Genomic DNA, 17,634 nt, shown 5'->3' on the forward strand with positions numbered 1-17,634 from the left:
GTTGGTATATGAAATACCAAGGGAATCCAAGATGCTAAACAGGGGCCTTGTAAAGAGGTTATAGAGTGTTGGGGCGATACAGGATCCCTGAGGGACACCGCAGGTGAGGAGGCTAGGGGTGGCGGCGGCAGCTTCAGAAAAGACTTTCATGGCCCTTTCTTGGAGAAAGGAGGTGATCCACTGGCAGGCTTTCGGGGAGAAGTTGGCTTGGGTGGCTAGGTGGTGACACAAGGTGTTGTGGTCAACCAGATCGAATGCTGCGGATAGATCCAGGAGCAGTAGGAGGGCAGGTTTGCCTGCATCTCTGAGGTCATCCATTTGGTTCTTTAGATCTAGGAGGGCCGTTTCAGTGCCATGTCGGGGGCGGAACCCAGATTGCCGCAGGCCGAGGAGACGGTTGTCCTCTAAGAACTTTTGGACCTGCAGGTAGGCGGCTTTGGCCAAGATTTTGAGCAGGAATGGTACAGTTGTGATGGGCCTGTAATTCCCCGGGACGGTTGGGTCGAGTGAGGGTTTCTTGAGGAGTGGGCGTACCCACGCTTCCTTGAGTCCTGATGGGACATGGCCTGATTGGAAGGAGGAGTTGATAAAGGCTGTAAGGAAAGGGGCGAGAGTATGTGCGGAGTCTTTGATGAGGCTGGCTGGGCAGGCATCGCCTTTACAATTGGAGGGTTTAATATAGTTGAGGAGGATGATGACCTCTTGCTCAGTGATGTCTTTGAATTCGAACATCGGGGATGACGTGGACTTGATGGGTGGCTTGGCGTGGATGTTCGCTATGATATGGGAAAGGGCTTTTTGGTGGCCACAAATTTTTGTTTGGAGGGTGTTGAGCTTCTCTAGCATGGCAGATTGAATGCTGTTGCACCACTTGTCATCTTTGATAACTGAGGAGGGGGGGGCAGATGGTTTTTCAAGTTCCCTGAAGATTGTGAATAGTTCCTTAGATCCTGACTTGGCGTCGGAGATCCTGGCGTTGAAGGAGGCAGCCTTTGCCAGTGTGATGTTAGTCTTGTAGGATTTGGAAATGGCTTTGAACTTCTGTTTAGTGGCTTCAGAGGGGTTTGCTTTCCAGGAGGATAGTGCAATCCTCTTTTGCGCACGTTGGTCAAGGAGTTCTTTAGAGAACCATGAGTTAGCATGTTTGGCTTTCTTAGCTTTTTTGAGAGTCAGGGGAGCAATGGCGTCCACGGCTGACGTGATGACATCCTTGAAGGTGTCAGCTAAGGTGTCAGGGTTATTAGATGAAGGTGCCTGAAGGGCTGGGTTAAGGAGGTAGGGTGCTAGGTTCTCGACTGTGAGGAGGCGTGAGCTCCTGGCGTAGGTGGCGAGGCATGGTGATGGCGGAGAGAGAGCCACTTTTCTGGTTCCGAGGTTGAATTGGATGTAGTGATGGTCAGACCAGGGGATAGGGGTATTGGCCGTGATGAGAAGGGAGCAGTTGTGATGACTGATCCAGTCAAGGGTGCGCCCTTTGATGTGCGTGGTGTCAGAAATGGAGTGCACAAAGCTGATGTTGGAGAGTGCCTTCTTGAGGTGTTTCGCTGGGAAGTCTTTAGGGTCATTCAGCCCTAGGTTGAGGTCACCAAGGAGTAGAACCTGAGAGGTCTTTTTGATGTTGTGAGACAATGCAGGGATAAGGGTGTCATGGAAGTCCGTACATGGGCCAGGGGGTCTGTATACAATGTGCATGGATATGGTGCAGTTGGGCGAGACATTGATTTTTAGCGGGAGGTAGTCACTATTGCTATCAAGGATGCCTTCAGCTTCTCTGATGGTAAGGGTGTCCCTCGCGATGAGGGCAACGCCTCCACCTCTCTGAGAGGTGCGGTCTTTCCTAAAAATGGAATATCCAGGTGGGATGGCGAGTGATAAGACTGGGCCTGAGCTTTCATTCAGCCAGGTTTCAGTAAGGATGAGGAGGTCGAGCTTGTTGTTTATGAGCAGGTCGTTGATGTCATGGGCGTGAGCTGGTATGGAGCGGGCATTAAGCAGGGCGCAGCTTAGCATGTAGGCATGGGGAGGCGTGGGGATAGGTGGGCTGGTGGGTGAGGATGGAGGGTCAGAAGTACTAGGTGGTGTGGTCAAGGGTGTGGCAACAGTAGGATGAATAGGCACAGAACATCATTGAGCTGCACAAAATCAAGTGTGGTCATGGGTGTGGCAACAGTAGGATGAATAGGCACAGAAACATCATTGAGCTGCACAAAATCAAGTGTGGTCATGGGTGTGGCAACAGTAGGATGAATAGGCACAGAAACATCATTGAGCTGCACAAAATCAAGTGTGGTCATGGGTGTGGCAACAGTAGGATGAATAGGCACAGAAACATCATTGAGCTGCACAAAATCAAGTGTGGTCATGGGTGTGGCAACAGTAGGATGAATAGGCACAGAAACATCATTGCGCTGCACAAAATCAAGTGTGGTCATGGGGGCGGCAACAGTATGCGCTACAGGCATGGGTGCAGTAGGACTGAAGGGCGAAGGTTGTGGGGCAAAGTTAAAGTTCATAGTAGGGTTGGTGATCGTGAAGTATTGTTTGTTGACAAGACCCTTGATGATGAACTGTCGTGCCGTGGCAGAGCATGTGTGTGCTGGCCGCTGGCTTCTTATGCCCAACCTAACATTTCGGTAACCCAAGGTAGGGGTAGAACTGATGGGGTTGGTGGGCTGAGTGCGGGACCGTAGTCGCGCATTCCTGCTGTGGTACAGCAGAGGGCGTGTGTTTGCTAGCAAGGTAGGCGCACATGAAGGTTGTAGCATGGGGGCATTAATGCTAATGGCCTTACCTTGTACTGGTTTAACAAGGCGTGGGGGCGCCAACTGCGCCATCGAGCAGCGGAGAGCTGCAGAGAGAAATGCGGCCTTGGGGGAGTAACTGGCAGTTCTTGGGTGTCTGGGCTGAGGTGAAACTTAAGTTTCTGGGACACCACTCCTACCAAGAGAGTGCAGATTCTTCATTCCCTGAAGGGGAAACTGTTAATATATATTGTGCAGCGTGTCGCGTTTAGCTCTCTCATAGCATGAGGGAATTTTATGGCGAGGCGCGTGGTGTTTAATATTTGGTTAGAGCTGCAATATGCTCTGGATGCAGCGTGTGGAGTCGTGCTTCTTGTGCCTGGGACCGTTGGGAAGCTGGACCCCCGCTTTGCGTATGTTTGTATAGGGGTGTTTTCTGAGACGGGGCTTCCCGTGCCTCCGTTATACAGCAGTCTTATGTGGATGGGTTAACAGCCGGGCCTTGGTGTCGAGTGATTCGGGTTTCCCTGGGGGGGGGGGAGGGAGGGGAACGGGACGCCTGGCTTGACACCCCCAAAACTCTGTGCCGCGGACACACCGAGGCTCAAGAGTCTCCTGTGCAATGACAGCCCCTGCGCAGGGGGGGCGAGGGGGTGGGGGAGGGGGCCCACAGCCGCCGAATCTACAGGTGCTCTCCGCTGTGCGGAGCGCCCGCGACCACCTTACTTGTTGCACGAGGTGTCCGCGGCGCCTTGGGGCCCCCTCCTTAAGAGCTTCACGCGTCTCTCCTCTGCTCTTGTAAACTGGGAGGCAGCTCTCGCGTTGTGTAGTTGCGGCGGGGACCGTTAGGTCGGGCCAAACTTCCGCGAGGAGATTTTTATGTGCAACTGCACTTCCCCGCTACAGAGCTTTTCAAAGTCCGGTGCTCTTCCAATTTCTTCTTTTTTCTTTATTTTCTCCTTCTTTTCCCCTTTTCCTTCAGTGGCGCATCTCGTTTGTCAGGTATAATAAGGGTCTCAGGATTGGAATGGGAAGGAGTTTGATATCACATCTCAAGCTATAGGAAGGGTCTCAGGTTTGGGAAGGGAAGGATTTGGATAGCACATCTCATGTTATAGGATGGTTCTCATGTTTGGTTTTAGAAGCATTGAGATATCATATCTCATGCTATCGGAAAGGTCTCAGGTTTGGAATGGGAAGGAGTTGGATATCACATCTCATGTTATAGGAAGGATCTCAGGTTTGGTATTAGAAGCATTGAGATATCATATCTCATGCTATAGGAAGGGTCTCAGGATTGGAATGTGAAGGATTTGGATATCACATCTCATGCTAAAGGAAGGGTCTCAGGTTTGGCAGAAGCATTGAGATATCACATCTCATGCTATAGGAAGGGTCTCAGGATTGGAATGGGAAGGATTTGGATATCACATCTCATGCCATAGTAAGGGTCTCAGGTTTGGTATAAGCATTGAGATATCACATCTCTGCTATCGGAAGGGTCTCAGGATTGGATTGGGAAGGAGTTGGATATCCCTTCTCATGCTATAGGAAGGGTCTCAGGTTGGAATGGGAAGGATTTGGATATCACATCTCATGTTATAGGTAGGGTCTCAGGATTGGAATGGGAAGGATTTGGATATCACATCTCTTGCTATAGGAAGGGTCTCAGGTTTTTATTAGAAACATTGAGATATCACATCTCATGCTATAGGAAGGGTTTCAGGATTGGAATGGGAAGGATTTGGATATCACATCTCATGCTAAAGGAAGGGTATCAGGTTTGGAAGGGGAAGGATTTGGATATCATATCTCATGTTATAGGACGGGTCCCAGGTTTGGTATTAGAAGCATTGAGATATCACATCTCATGGTATAGGAAGGGTCTCAGGATTGGAATGGGAAGGAGTTGGATATCACATCTCATCCAATAGGAAGGGTCTCAGGTTTGGAATGGGAAATAATTGGATATCACATCTCATGTTATAGGAAGGATCTCAGGATTGGAATGGGAAGGATTTGGATATCACATCTCTTGCTATAGGAAGGGTCTCAGGATTGGAATGGGAAGGAGTTCGATTTCCCTTCTCATGCTATAGGAAGGGTCTCAGGTTGGAATGGGAAGGACTAGGATAACACATCTCATGTTATAGGAAGGGTCTCAGGATTGGAATGGGAAGGATTTGGATATCACATCTCTTGCTATAGGAAGGGTCTCAGGTTTTTTATTAGAAACATTGAGTTATCACATCTCATGCTATAGGAAGGGTTTCAGGATTGGAATGGGAAGGATTTGGATATCACATCTCATGCTAAAGGAAGGGTCTTAGGTTTGGAAGGGGAAGGATTTGGATATCACATCTCATGTTATAGGACGGGTCCCAGGTTTGGTATTAGAAGCATTGAGATATCACAACTCATGCTATAGGAAGGGTCTCAGGATTGGAATGGGAAGGAGTTGGATATCACATGTCATGCTAAAGGAAGGGTCTCAGGTTTGATAGAAGCATTGAGATTTCACATCTCATGCTATAGGAAGGGTCTCAGGATTGGAATGGGAAGGAGTTGGATATCACATCTCAAGCCATAGGAAGGGTCTCAGATTTGGTATAAGCATTGAGATATAACATCTCTGCTATCGGAAGGGTCTCAGGATAGGAATGGGAAGGACTTAGATATCACATCTCATGCTATAGGGAGGGTCTCAGTTTTGATATTAGAGGCATTGAGATATCACATCTCATGCTATCGGAAGGGTCCCAGGATTGGAATGGGAAGGAGTTGGATATCACATCTCAAGCTATCTCAGGATTGGAATGGGAAGGAGTTTGATATCACATCTCAAGCTATAGGAAGGGTCTCAGGTTTGGAAAGGGAAGGATTTGGATTTCACATCTCATGTTGTAGGATGGTTCTCATGTTTGGTTTTAGAAGCATTGAGATATCACATCTCATGCTATCGGAAGGGTCTCAGGTTTGGAAAGGGAAGGATTTGGATTTCACATATGTTATAGGATAGTTCTCAGGTTTGGTTTTAGAAGCATTAAGATATCACATCTCATGCTATAGGAAGGGTCTCAGGTTTGGAATGGGAAGGAGTTGGATACACATCTCATGTTATAGGAAGGATCTCAGGTTTGGTATTAGAAGCATTGAGATATCACATATCATGCTATAGGAAAGGTCTCAGGATTAGAATGGGAAGGAGTTGGATATCACATCTCATGCTAAAGGAAAGGTCTCAGGTTTGGAAGGGGAAGGATTTGGATCTCACAAATGTTTTAGGACGGGTGTCAGGTTTGGTATTAGAAGCATTGAGATATCACATCTCATGGTATAGGAAGGGTCTCAGGATTGGAATGGGAAGGAGTTTGATATCACATCTCAAGCTATAGGAAGGGTCTCAGGTTTGGAAAGGGAATGATTTGGATTTCACATGTTACAGGATAGTTCTCATGTTTGGTTTTAGAAGCATTAAGATATCACATCTCATGTTATAGGAAGGATCTCAGGTTTGGTATTAGAAGCATTGAGATATCACATCTCATGCTATAGGAAGGGTCTCAGGTTTGGAATGGGAAGGAGTTGGATATCACATCTCATGCTATAGGAAGGATCTCAGGTTTGGTATTAGAAGCATTGAGATATCAGATCTCATGCTATCGGAAGGATCTCAGGTTTAGTATTAGAAGCATTGAGATATCACATCTCATGCTATCATAAGGGTCTCAGGATTGGAATGGGAAGGAGTCGGATATCACATCTCATGCTAAAGGGAGGGTTTCAGGTTTGGAAGTGGAAGGATTTGGATATCACATCTCATGTTATAGGAAGATCTCAGGTTTGGTATTAGAATCATTGAGATATCACATCTCATGCTATCGGAAGGATCTCAGGTTTGGTATTAGAAGCATTGAGATATCACATCTCATGCTATCAGAAGGGTCTCAGGATTGGAATGGGAAGGAGTCGGATATCACATCTCATGCTAAAGGGAGGGTCTCAGGTTTGGAAGGGGAAGGATTTGAATATCACATCACATGTTATAGGAAGGATCTCAGGTTTGGTATTAGAGGCATTGAGATATCACATCTCATGCTATAGGAAGGGTCTCAGGATTGGAATGGGAAGGAGTTGGATATCACATCTCATGCTAAAGGAAGGGTCTCAGTTTTGGTAGAAGCATTGAGATATCACATCTCATGCTATAGGAAGGGTCTCAGGATTGGAATGGGAAGGAGTTGGATATCACATCTCATGCCATAGGAAGGGTCTCAGGTTTGGTATAAGCATTGAGATATCACATTGGTCTCAGGATTGGATTGGGAAGGAGTTGGATATCACATCTCATCCAATAGGAAGGGTCTCAGGTTTGGAATGGGAAGGAATTGGATATCACATCTCATGTTATAGGAAGGATCTCAGGATTGGAATGGGAAGGATTTGGATATCACATCTCTTGCTATAGGAAGGGTCTCAGGTTTTTTATCAGAAACATTGAGATATCACATCTCATGCTATAGGAAGGGTTTCAGGATTGGAATGGGAAGGAGTTGGATATCACATCTCATGTTATAGGAAGGATCTCAGGATTGGAATGGGAAGGATTTGGATATCACATCTCTTGCTATAGGAAGGGTCTCAGGTTTTTTATTAGAAACATTGAGATATCACATCTCATGCTAAAGGAAGGGTTTCAGGATTCGAATGGGAAGGATTTGGATATCATATCTCATGTTATAGGACGGGTCCCAGGTTTGGTATTAGAAGCATTGAGATATCACATCTCATGGTATAGGAAGGGTCTCAGGATTGGAATGGGAAGGAGTTGGATATCCCTTCTCATGCTATAGGAAGGGTCTCAGGTTGGAATGGGAAGGAGTTGGATATCACATCTCATGTTATAGGAAGGGTCTCAGGATTGGAATGGGAAGGATTTGGATATCATATCTCTTGCTATAGGAAGGGTCTCATGTTTTTTATTAGAAACAGAGATATCACATCTCATGGTATAGGAAGGGTTTCAGGATTGGAATGGGGAGGATTTGGATATCACATTTCATGCTAAAGGAAGGGTCCCAGGTTTGGAAGGGGAAGGAGTTGGATATCACATCTCATGCTAAAGGAAGGGTCTCAGGTTTGATAGAAGCATTGAGATATCACATCTCATGCTATAGGAAGGGTCTTAGGTTTGGTATAAGCATTGAGATATCACATCTCTGCTATCGGAAGGGTCTCAGGTTAGGAATGGGAAGGAGTTGGATATCACATCTCAAGCTATCTCAGGATTGGAATGGGAAGGAGTTTGATATCACATCTCAAGCTTTAGGAAGGGTCTCAGGTTTGGAAGGGGAAGGATTTGGATCTCACATCTCATGTTTTAGGACGGGTCTCAGGTTTATAATGGGAAGGAGTTGGATATCACATCTCATGTTATAGGAAGGATATCAGGTTTGGTATTAGAAGCATTGAGATATCACATCTCATGATATAGGAAGGGTCTCAGGATTGGAATGGGAAGGTTTTGGATATCACATCTCATGCTATAGGAAGGGTCTCAGGATTGGAATGGGAAGGAGTAGTATATGACATCTCATGCCATAGGAAGGGTCTCAGGTTTGGTATAAGCATTGAGATATCACATCTCTGCTATCGAAAGGGTCTCAGGATTGGAATGGGAAAGAGTTGGATATCCCATCTCATGTTATAGGAAGGGTCTCAGGTTTGGTATTAGAAGCATTGAGATTTCACATCTCATGCTATAGGAAGGGTCTCAGGATTGGAATGGGAAGGGCTTGGATATCCCATCTCATGTTATAGGATGGGTCTCAGGTGTGGTATTAGAAGCATTGAGATATCACATCGCATGAGATGTGATATCCAACTCCTTCCCAACCCAATCCTGAGACCCTTCCTATAGCATGAGATGTAATATCACAATGCTTCTAATACCAAACCTGAGACCCTTCCTATAGCATTAGATGTGATACCCAACTCCTTCCCATTTCTATCCTTAGACCCTTCCTATAGCATGAGATGTGATATCTCAATGCTTCTACCAAACCTGAGACCCTTCCTATAGCATGAGATGTAATATCCAACTCCTTCCCATTCCAATCCTGAGACCCTTCCTATACCATGAGATGTGATATCTCAATGTTTCTAATACCAAACCTGAGACCCGTCCTAAAACATGAGATGTGAGATCCAAATCCTTCCCCTTCCAAACCTGAGACCCTTCCTAAAGCTTGAGATGTAATATCAAACTCCTTCCCATTCCAATCCTGAGATAGCTTGAGATGTGATATCCAACTCCTTCCCATTCCAATCCTGAGACCCTTCCGATAGCATGAGATGTGATATCTCAATGCTTCTAATATCAAAACTGAGACCCTTCCTATAGCATGAGATGTGATATCCAACTCCTTCCCATTCCAATCCTGAGACCCTTCCTATACCATGAGATGTGATATCTCAATGTTTCTAATACCAAACCTGAGACCCGTCCTAAAACATGAGATGTGAGATCCAAATCCTTCCCCTTCCAAACCTGAGACCCTTCCTAAAGCTTGAGATGTGATATCAAACTCCTTCCCATTCCAATCCTGAGATAGCTTGAGATGTGATATCCAACTCCTTCCCATTCCTAACCTGAGACCCTTCCGATAGCAGAGATGTGATATCTCAATGCTTATACCAAACCTAAGACCCTTCCTATAGCATGAGATGTGATATCTCAATGCTTCTATCAAACCTGAGACCCTTCCTTTAGCATGAGATGTGATATCCAACTCCTTCCCCTTCCAAACCTGAGACCCTTCCTTTAGCATGAAATGTGATATCCAAATCCTCCCCATTCCAATCCTGAAACCCTTCCTATACCATGAGATGTGATATCTCTGTTTCTAATAAAAAACATGAGACCCTTCCTATAGCAAGAGATATGATATCCAAATCCTTCCCATTCCAATCCTGAGACCCTTCCTATAACATGAGATGTGACATCCAACTCCTTCCCATTCCAACCTGAGACCCTTCCTATAGCATGAGAAGGGATATCCAACTCCTTCCCATTCCAATCCTGAGACCCTTCCTATACCATGAGATGTGATATCTCAATGCTTCTAATACCAAACCTGGGACCCGTCCTATAACATGAGATATGATATCCAAATCCTTCCCATTCGAATCCTGAAACCCTTCCTTTAGCATGAGATGTGATATCTTAATGTTTCTAATAAAAAACCTGAGACCCTTCCTATAGCAAGAGATGTGATATCCAAATCCTTCCCATTCCAATCCTGAGATCCTTCCTATAACATGAGATGTGATATCCAACTCCTTCCCATTCCAATCCTGAAACCCTTCCTATAGCATGAGATGTGATATCTCAATGTTTCTGATAAAAAACCTGAGACCCTTCCTATAGCAAGAGATGTGATATCCAAATCCTTCCCATTCCAATCCTGAGATCCTTCCTATAACATGAGATGTGATATCCAATTCCTTCCCATTCCAAACCTGAGACCCTTCCTATTGGATGAGATGTGATATCCAACTCCTTCCCAATCCAATCCTGAGACCAATGTGATATCTCAATGCTTATACCAAACCTGAGACCCTTCCTATGGCATGAGATGTGATATCCAACTCCTTCCCATTCCAATCCTGAGACCCTTCCTATAGCATGAGATGTGATATCTCAATGCTTCTACCAAAACTGAGACCCTTCCTTTAGCATGAGATGTGATATCCAACTCCTTCCCATTCCAATCCTGAGACCCTTCCTATAGCATGAGATGTGATATCTCAATGCCTCTAATACCAAACCTGAGATCCTTCCTATAACATGTGATGTGATATTCAAATCCTTCCCCTTCCAAACCTGAGACCCTCCCTTTAGCATGAGATGTGATATCCGACTCCTTCCCATTCCAATCCTGAGACCCTTCTGATAGCATGAGATGTGATATCTCAATGCTTCTAATACCAAACCTGAGATCCTTCCGATAGCATGAGATGTGATATCTCAATGCTTCTAATACCAAACCTGAGATCTTCCTATAACATGTGATGTGATATCCAAATCCTTCCACTTCCAAACCTGAAACCCTCCCTTTAGCATGAGATGTGATATCCGACTCCTTCCCATTCCAATCCTGAGACCCTTCTGGTAGCATGAGATGTGATATCTCAATGCTTCTAATACCAAACCTGAGATCCTTCCGATAGCATGAGATCTGATATCTCAATGCTTCTAATACCAAACCTGAGATCCTTCCTATAGCATGAGATGTGATATCCAACTCCTTCCCATTCCAAACCTGAGACCCTTCCTATAGCATGAGATGTGATATCTCAATGCTTCTAATACCAAACCTGAGATCCTTCCTATAACATGAGATGTGATATCTTAATGCTTCTAAAACCAAACATGAGAACTATCCTGTAACATGTGAAATCCAAATCATTCCCTTTCCAAACCTGAGACCCTTGAGATGTGATATCAAATTCCTTCCCATTCCAATCCTGAGATAGCTTGAGATGTGCTATCCAACTCCTTCCCATTCCAATCTTGAGACCCTTCCTATACCATGAGATGTGATATCTCAATGCTTCTAATACCAAACCTGACACCCGTCCTAAAACATTTGTGAGATCCAAATCCTTCCCCTTCCAAACCTGAGACCTTTCCTTTAGCATGAGATGTGATATCCAACTCCTTCCCATTCCAATCCTGAGACCCTTCCTATAGCATGATATGTGATATCTCAATGCTTCTAATACCAAACCTGAGATCCTTCCTATAACATGAGATGTGTATCCAACTCCTTCCCATTCCAAACCTGAGACCCTTCCTATAGCATGAGATGTGATATCTTAATGCTTCTAAAACCAAACCTGAGAACTATCCTATAACATATGTGAAATCCAAATCCTTCCCTTTCCAAACCTGAGACCCTTCCGATAGCATGGGATGTGATATCTCAATGCTTCTAAAACCAAACATGAGAACCATCCTACAACATGAGATGTGAAATCCAAATCCTTCCCTTTCCAAACCTGAGACCCTTCCTATAGCTTGAGATGTGATATCAAACTCCTTCCCATTCCAATCCTGAGATAGCTTGAGATGTGATATCCAACTCCTTCCCATTCCAATCCTGGGACCCTTCCGATAGCATGAGATGTGATATCTCAATGCATCTAATATCAAAACTGAGACCCTCCCTATAGCATGAGATGTGATATCTAAGTCCTTCCCATTCCTATCCTGAGACCCTTCCGATAGCAGAGATGTTATATCTCAATGCTTATACCAAATCTGAGACCCTTCCTATGGCTTGAGATGTGATATCCAACTCCTTCCCATTCCAATCCTGAGACCCTTCCTATAGCATGAGATGTGAAATCTCAATGCTTCTATCAAACCTGAGACCCTTCCTTTAGCATGACATGTGATATCCAACTCCTTCCCATTCCAATCCTGAGACCCTTCCTATAGCATGAGTTGTGATATCTCAATGCTTCTAATACCAAACCTGGGACCCGTCCTATAACATGAGATGTGATATCCAAATCCTTCCCCTTCCAAACCTAAGACCCTTCCTTTAGCATGAGATGTGATATCCAAATCCTTCCCATTCCAATCCTGAAACCCTTCCTATAGCATGAGATGTGATAACTCAATGTTTCTAATAAAAAACCTGAGACCCTTCCTATAGCAAGAGATGTGATATCCAAATCCTTCCCATTCCAATCCTGAGACCCTTCCTATAACATGAGATGTGTTATCCAAGTCCTTCCCATTCCAACCTGAGACCCTTCCTATAGCATGAGAAGGAAATCAAACTCCTTCCCATTCCAATCCTGAGACCCTTCCTATAGCAAGAGATGTGATATCCAAATCCTTCCCATTCCAATCCTGAGATCCTTCCTATAACATGAGATGTGATATCCAATTATTTCCCATTCCAAACCTGAGACCCTTCCTATTGGATGAGATGTGATATCCAACTCCTTCCCATTCCAATCCTGAGACCCTTCCTATACCATGAGATGTGATATCTCAATGCTTCTAATACCAAACCTGGGACCCGTCCTATAACATGAGATATGATATCCAAATCCTTCCCCTTCCAAACCTGATACCCTTCCTTTAGCATGAGATGTGATATCCAAATCCTTCCCATTCCAATCCTGAAACCCTTCCTATAGCATGAGATGTGATATCTCAATGTTTCTAATAAAAACCTGAGACCCTTCCTATAGCAAGAGATGTGATATCCAAATCCTTCCCATTCCAATCCTGAGACCCTACCGATAACATGAGATGTGATATCCAAATCCTTCCCATTCCAACCTGAGACCCTTCCTATAGCATGAGAAGGGATATCCAACTCCTTCCCAATCCAATCCTGAGACCCTTCCGATAGCAGAGATGTGATATCTCAATGCTTATACCAAACCTGAGACCCTTACTATGGCATGAGATGTGATATCCAAATCCTTCCCATTCCAATCCTGAGACCCTTCCTATAGCATGAGATGTGATATCTCAATGCTTCTGCCAAACCTGAGACCCTTCCTTTAGCATGAGATGTGATATCCAAATCCTTCACATTCCAATCCTGAGACCCTTCCTATAGCATGAGATATGATATCTCAATGCTTCTAATACCAAACCTGAGATCCTTCCTATAACATGAGATGTGATATCCAACTCCTTCCCATTCCAAACCTGAGACCTTTCCGATAGCATGAGATATGATATCTCAATGCTTCTAAAACCAAACATGAGAACCATCCCATAACATGAGATGTGCTATCCAAATCCTTCCCTTCCCAAACCTGAGACCCTTCCTATAGCTTGAGATGTGATATCAAACTCCTTCCCATTCCAATCCTGAGACCCTTATTATACCTGACAAACGAGGTGCGCCACTGAAGGAAAAGGGGAAAAGAAGGAGAAAATAAAGAAAAAAGAAGAAATTGGAAGAGCACCGGACTTTGAAAAGCTCTGTAGCGGGGAAGTGCAGTTGCACATAAAAATCTCCTCGCGGAAGTTTGGCCCGACCTAACGGTCCCCGCCGCAACTACACAACGCGAGAGCTGCCTCCCAGTTTACAAGAGCAGAGGAGAGACGCGTGAAGCTCTTAAGGAGGGGGCCCCAAGGCGCCGCGGACACCTCGTGCAACAAGTAAGGTGGTCGCGGGTTCTCCGCACAGCGGAGAGCACCTGTAGATTCGGCGGCTGTGGGCCCCCTCCCCCACCCCCCCACCCCACCTGCGCAGGGGCTGTCATTGCACAGGAGACTCTTGAGCCTCGGTGTGTCCGCGGCACAGAGTTTTGGGGGTGTCAAGCCAGGCGTCCCGTTCCCCTCCCTCCCCCCCCCCAGGGAAACCCGAATCACTCGACACCAAGGCCCGGCTGTTAACCCATCCACATAAGACTGCTGTATAACGGAGGCACGGGAAGCCCCGTCTCAGAAAACACCCCTATACAAACATACGCAAAGTGGGGGTCCAGCTTCCCAACGGTCCCAGGCACAAGAAGCACGACTCCACACGCTGCATCCAGAGCATATTGCAGCTCTAACCAAATATTAAACACCACGCGCCTCGCCATAAAATTCCCTCATGCTATGAGAGAGCTAAACGCGACACGCTGCACAATATATATTAACAGTTTCCCCTTCAGGGAATGAAGAATCTGCACTCTCTTGGTAGGAGTGGTGTCCCAGAAACTTAAGTTTCACCTCAGCCCAGACACCCAAGAACTGCCAGTTACTCCCCCAAGGCCGCATTTTTCTCTGCAGCTCTCCGCTGCTCGATGGCGCAGTTGGCGCCCCCACGCCTTGTTAAACCAGTACAAGGTAAGGCCATTAGCATTAATGCCCCCATGCTACAACCTTCATGTGCGCCTACCTTGCTAGCAAACACACGCCCTCTGCTGTACCACAGCAGGAATGCGCGACTACGGTCCCACACTCAGCCCACCAACCCCATCAGTTCTACCCCTACCTTGGGTTACCGAAATGTTAGGTTGGGCATAAGAAGCCAGCGGCCAGCACACACATGCTCTGCCACGGCACGACAGTTCATCATCAAGGGTCTTGTCAACAAACAATACTTCACGATCACCAACCCTACTATGAACTTTAACTTTGCCCCACAACCTTCGCCCTTCAGTCCTACTGCACCCATGCCTGTAGCGCATACTGTTGCCGCCCCCATGACCACACTTGATTTTGTGCAGCGCAATGATGTTTCTGTGCCTATTCATCCTACTGTTGCCACACCCATGACCACACTTGATTTTGTGCAGCTCAATGATGTTTCTGTGCCTATTCATCCTACTGTTGCCACACCCATGACCACACTTGATTTTGTGCAGCTCAATGATGTTTCTGTGCCTATTCATCCTACTGTTGCCACACCCATGACCACACTTGATTTTGTGCAGCTCAATGATGTTTCTGTGCCTATTCATCCTACTGTTGCCACACCCATGACCACACTTGATTTTGTGCAGCTCAATGATGTTTCTGTGCCTATTCATCCTACTGTTGCCACACCCTCGACCACACCACCTAGTACTTCTGACCCTCCATCCTCACCCACCAGCCCACCTATCCCCATGCCTCCCCATGCCTACATGCTAAGCTGCGCCCTGCTTAATGCCCGCTCCATACCAGCTCACGCCCTTGACATCAACGACCTGCTCATAAACAACAAGCTCGACCTCCTCATCCTTACTGAAACCTGGCTGAATGAAAGCTCAGGCCCAGTCTTATCACTCGCCATCCCACCTGGATATTCCATTTTTAGGAAAGACCGCACCTCTCAGAGAGGTGGAGGCGTTGCCCTCATCGCGAGGGACACCCTTACCATCAGAGAAGCTGAAGGCATCCTTGATAGCAATAGTGACTACCTCCCGCTAAAAATCAATGTCTCGCCCAACTGCACCATATCCATGCACATTGTATACAGACCCCCTGGCCCATGTACGGACTTCCATGACACCCTTATCCCTGCATTGTCTCACAACATCAAAAAGACCTCTCAGGTTCTACTCCTTGGTGACCTCAACCTAGGGCTGAATGACCCTAAAGACTTCCCAGCGAAACACCTCAAGAAGGCAATCTCCAACATCAGCTTTGTGCACTCCATTTCTGACACCACGCACATCAAAGGGCGCACCCTTGACTGGATCAGTCATCACAACTGCTCCCTTCTCATCACGGCCAATACCCCTATCCCCTGGTCTGACCATCACTACATCCAATTCAACCTCGGAACCAGAAAAGTGGCTCTCTCTCCGCCATCACCATGCCTCACCACCTACGCCAGGAGCTCACGCCTCCTCACAGTCGAGAACCTAGCACCCTACCTCCTTAACCCAGCCCTTCAGGCACCTTCATCTAATAACCCTGACACCTTAGCTGACACCTTCAAGGATGTCATCACGTCAGCCGTGGACGCCATTGCTCCCCTGACTCTCAAAAAAGCTAAGAAAGCCAAACATGCTAACTCATGGTTCTCTAAAGAACTCCTTGACCAACGTGCGCAAAAGAGGATTGCACTATCCTCCTGGAAAGCAAACCCCTCTGAAGCCACTAAACAGAAGTTCAAAGCCATTTCCAAATCCTACAAGACTAACATCACACTGGCAAAGGCTGCCTCCTTCAACGCCAGGATCTCCGACGCCAAGTCAGGATCTAAGGAACTATTCACAATCTTCAGGGAACTTGAAAAACCATCTGCCCCCCCCTCCTCAGTTATCAAAGATGACAAGTGGTGCAACAGCATTCAATCTGCCATGCTAGAGAAGCTCAACACCCTCCAAACAAAGATTTGTGGCCACCAAAAAGCCCTTTCCCATATCATAGCGAACATCAACGCCAAGCCACCCATCAAGTCCACGTCATCCCCGATGTTCGAATTCAAAGACATCACTGAGCAAGAGGTCATCATCCTCCTCAACTATATTAAACCCTCCAATTGTAAAGGCGATGCCTGCCCAGCCAGCCTCATCAAAGACTCCGCACATACTCTCGCCCCCTTCCTTACAGCCTTTATCAACTCCTCCTTCCAATCAGGCCATGTCCCATCAGGACTCAAGGAAGCGTGGGTACGCCCACTCCTCAAGAAACCCTCACTCGACCCAACCGTCCCGGGGAATTACAGGCCCATCACAACTGTACCATTCCTGCTCAAAATCTTGGACAAAGCAGCCTACCTGCAGGTCCAAAAGTTCTTAGAGGACAACCTGGGCAATCTGGGTTCCGCCCCCGACATGGCACTGAAACGGCCCTCCTAGATCTAAAGAACCAAATGGATGACCTCAGAGATGCAGGCAAACCTGCCCTCCTACTGCTCCTGGATCTATCCGCAGCATTCGATCTGGTTGACCACAACACCTTGTGTCACCACCTAGCCACCCAAGCCAACTTCTCCCCGAAAGCCTGCCAGTGGATCACCTCCTTTCTCCAAGAAAGGGCCATGAAAGTCTTTTCTGAAGCTGCCGCCGCCACCCCTAGCCTCCTCACCTGCGGTGTCCCTCAGGGATCCTGTATCGCCCCAACACTCTATAACCTCTTTACAAGGCCCCTGTTTAGCATCTTGGATTCCCTTGGTATTTCATATACCAACTATGCTGACGATACGCAGGTACTGATCCCACTCACGAGCGACTACCTAGCAGATTCCAACACCCTCACCTCTATCTACACTACCATCCAATCCTGGATGGCGGAGAATTGGCTGTGCCTCAACAGCGAAAAGACCGAACTCCTCCTCATTGGGTCACCCTTCACTCTGGGTAACCTCGGAGATCAGTACGCCTCCTTCTCACTTGATAACATTCCAATCAAGGTCTCGAACCATGTTAA

Source organism: Ambystoma mexicanum, chromosome 4q (genome assembly GCF_040938575.1).
Source record: "Ambystoma mexicanum isolate Mex_15411 chromosome 4q, UKY_AmexF1_1, whole genome shotgun sequence".
In the NCBI taxonomy this organism is placed as follows: Eukaryota; Metazoa; Chordata; class Amphibia; order Caudata; family Ambystomatidae; genus Ambystoma; species Ambystoma mexicanum.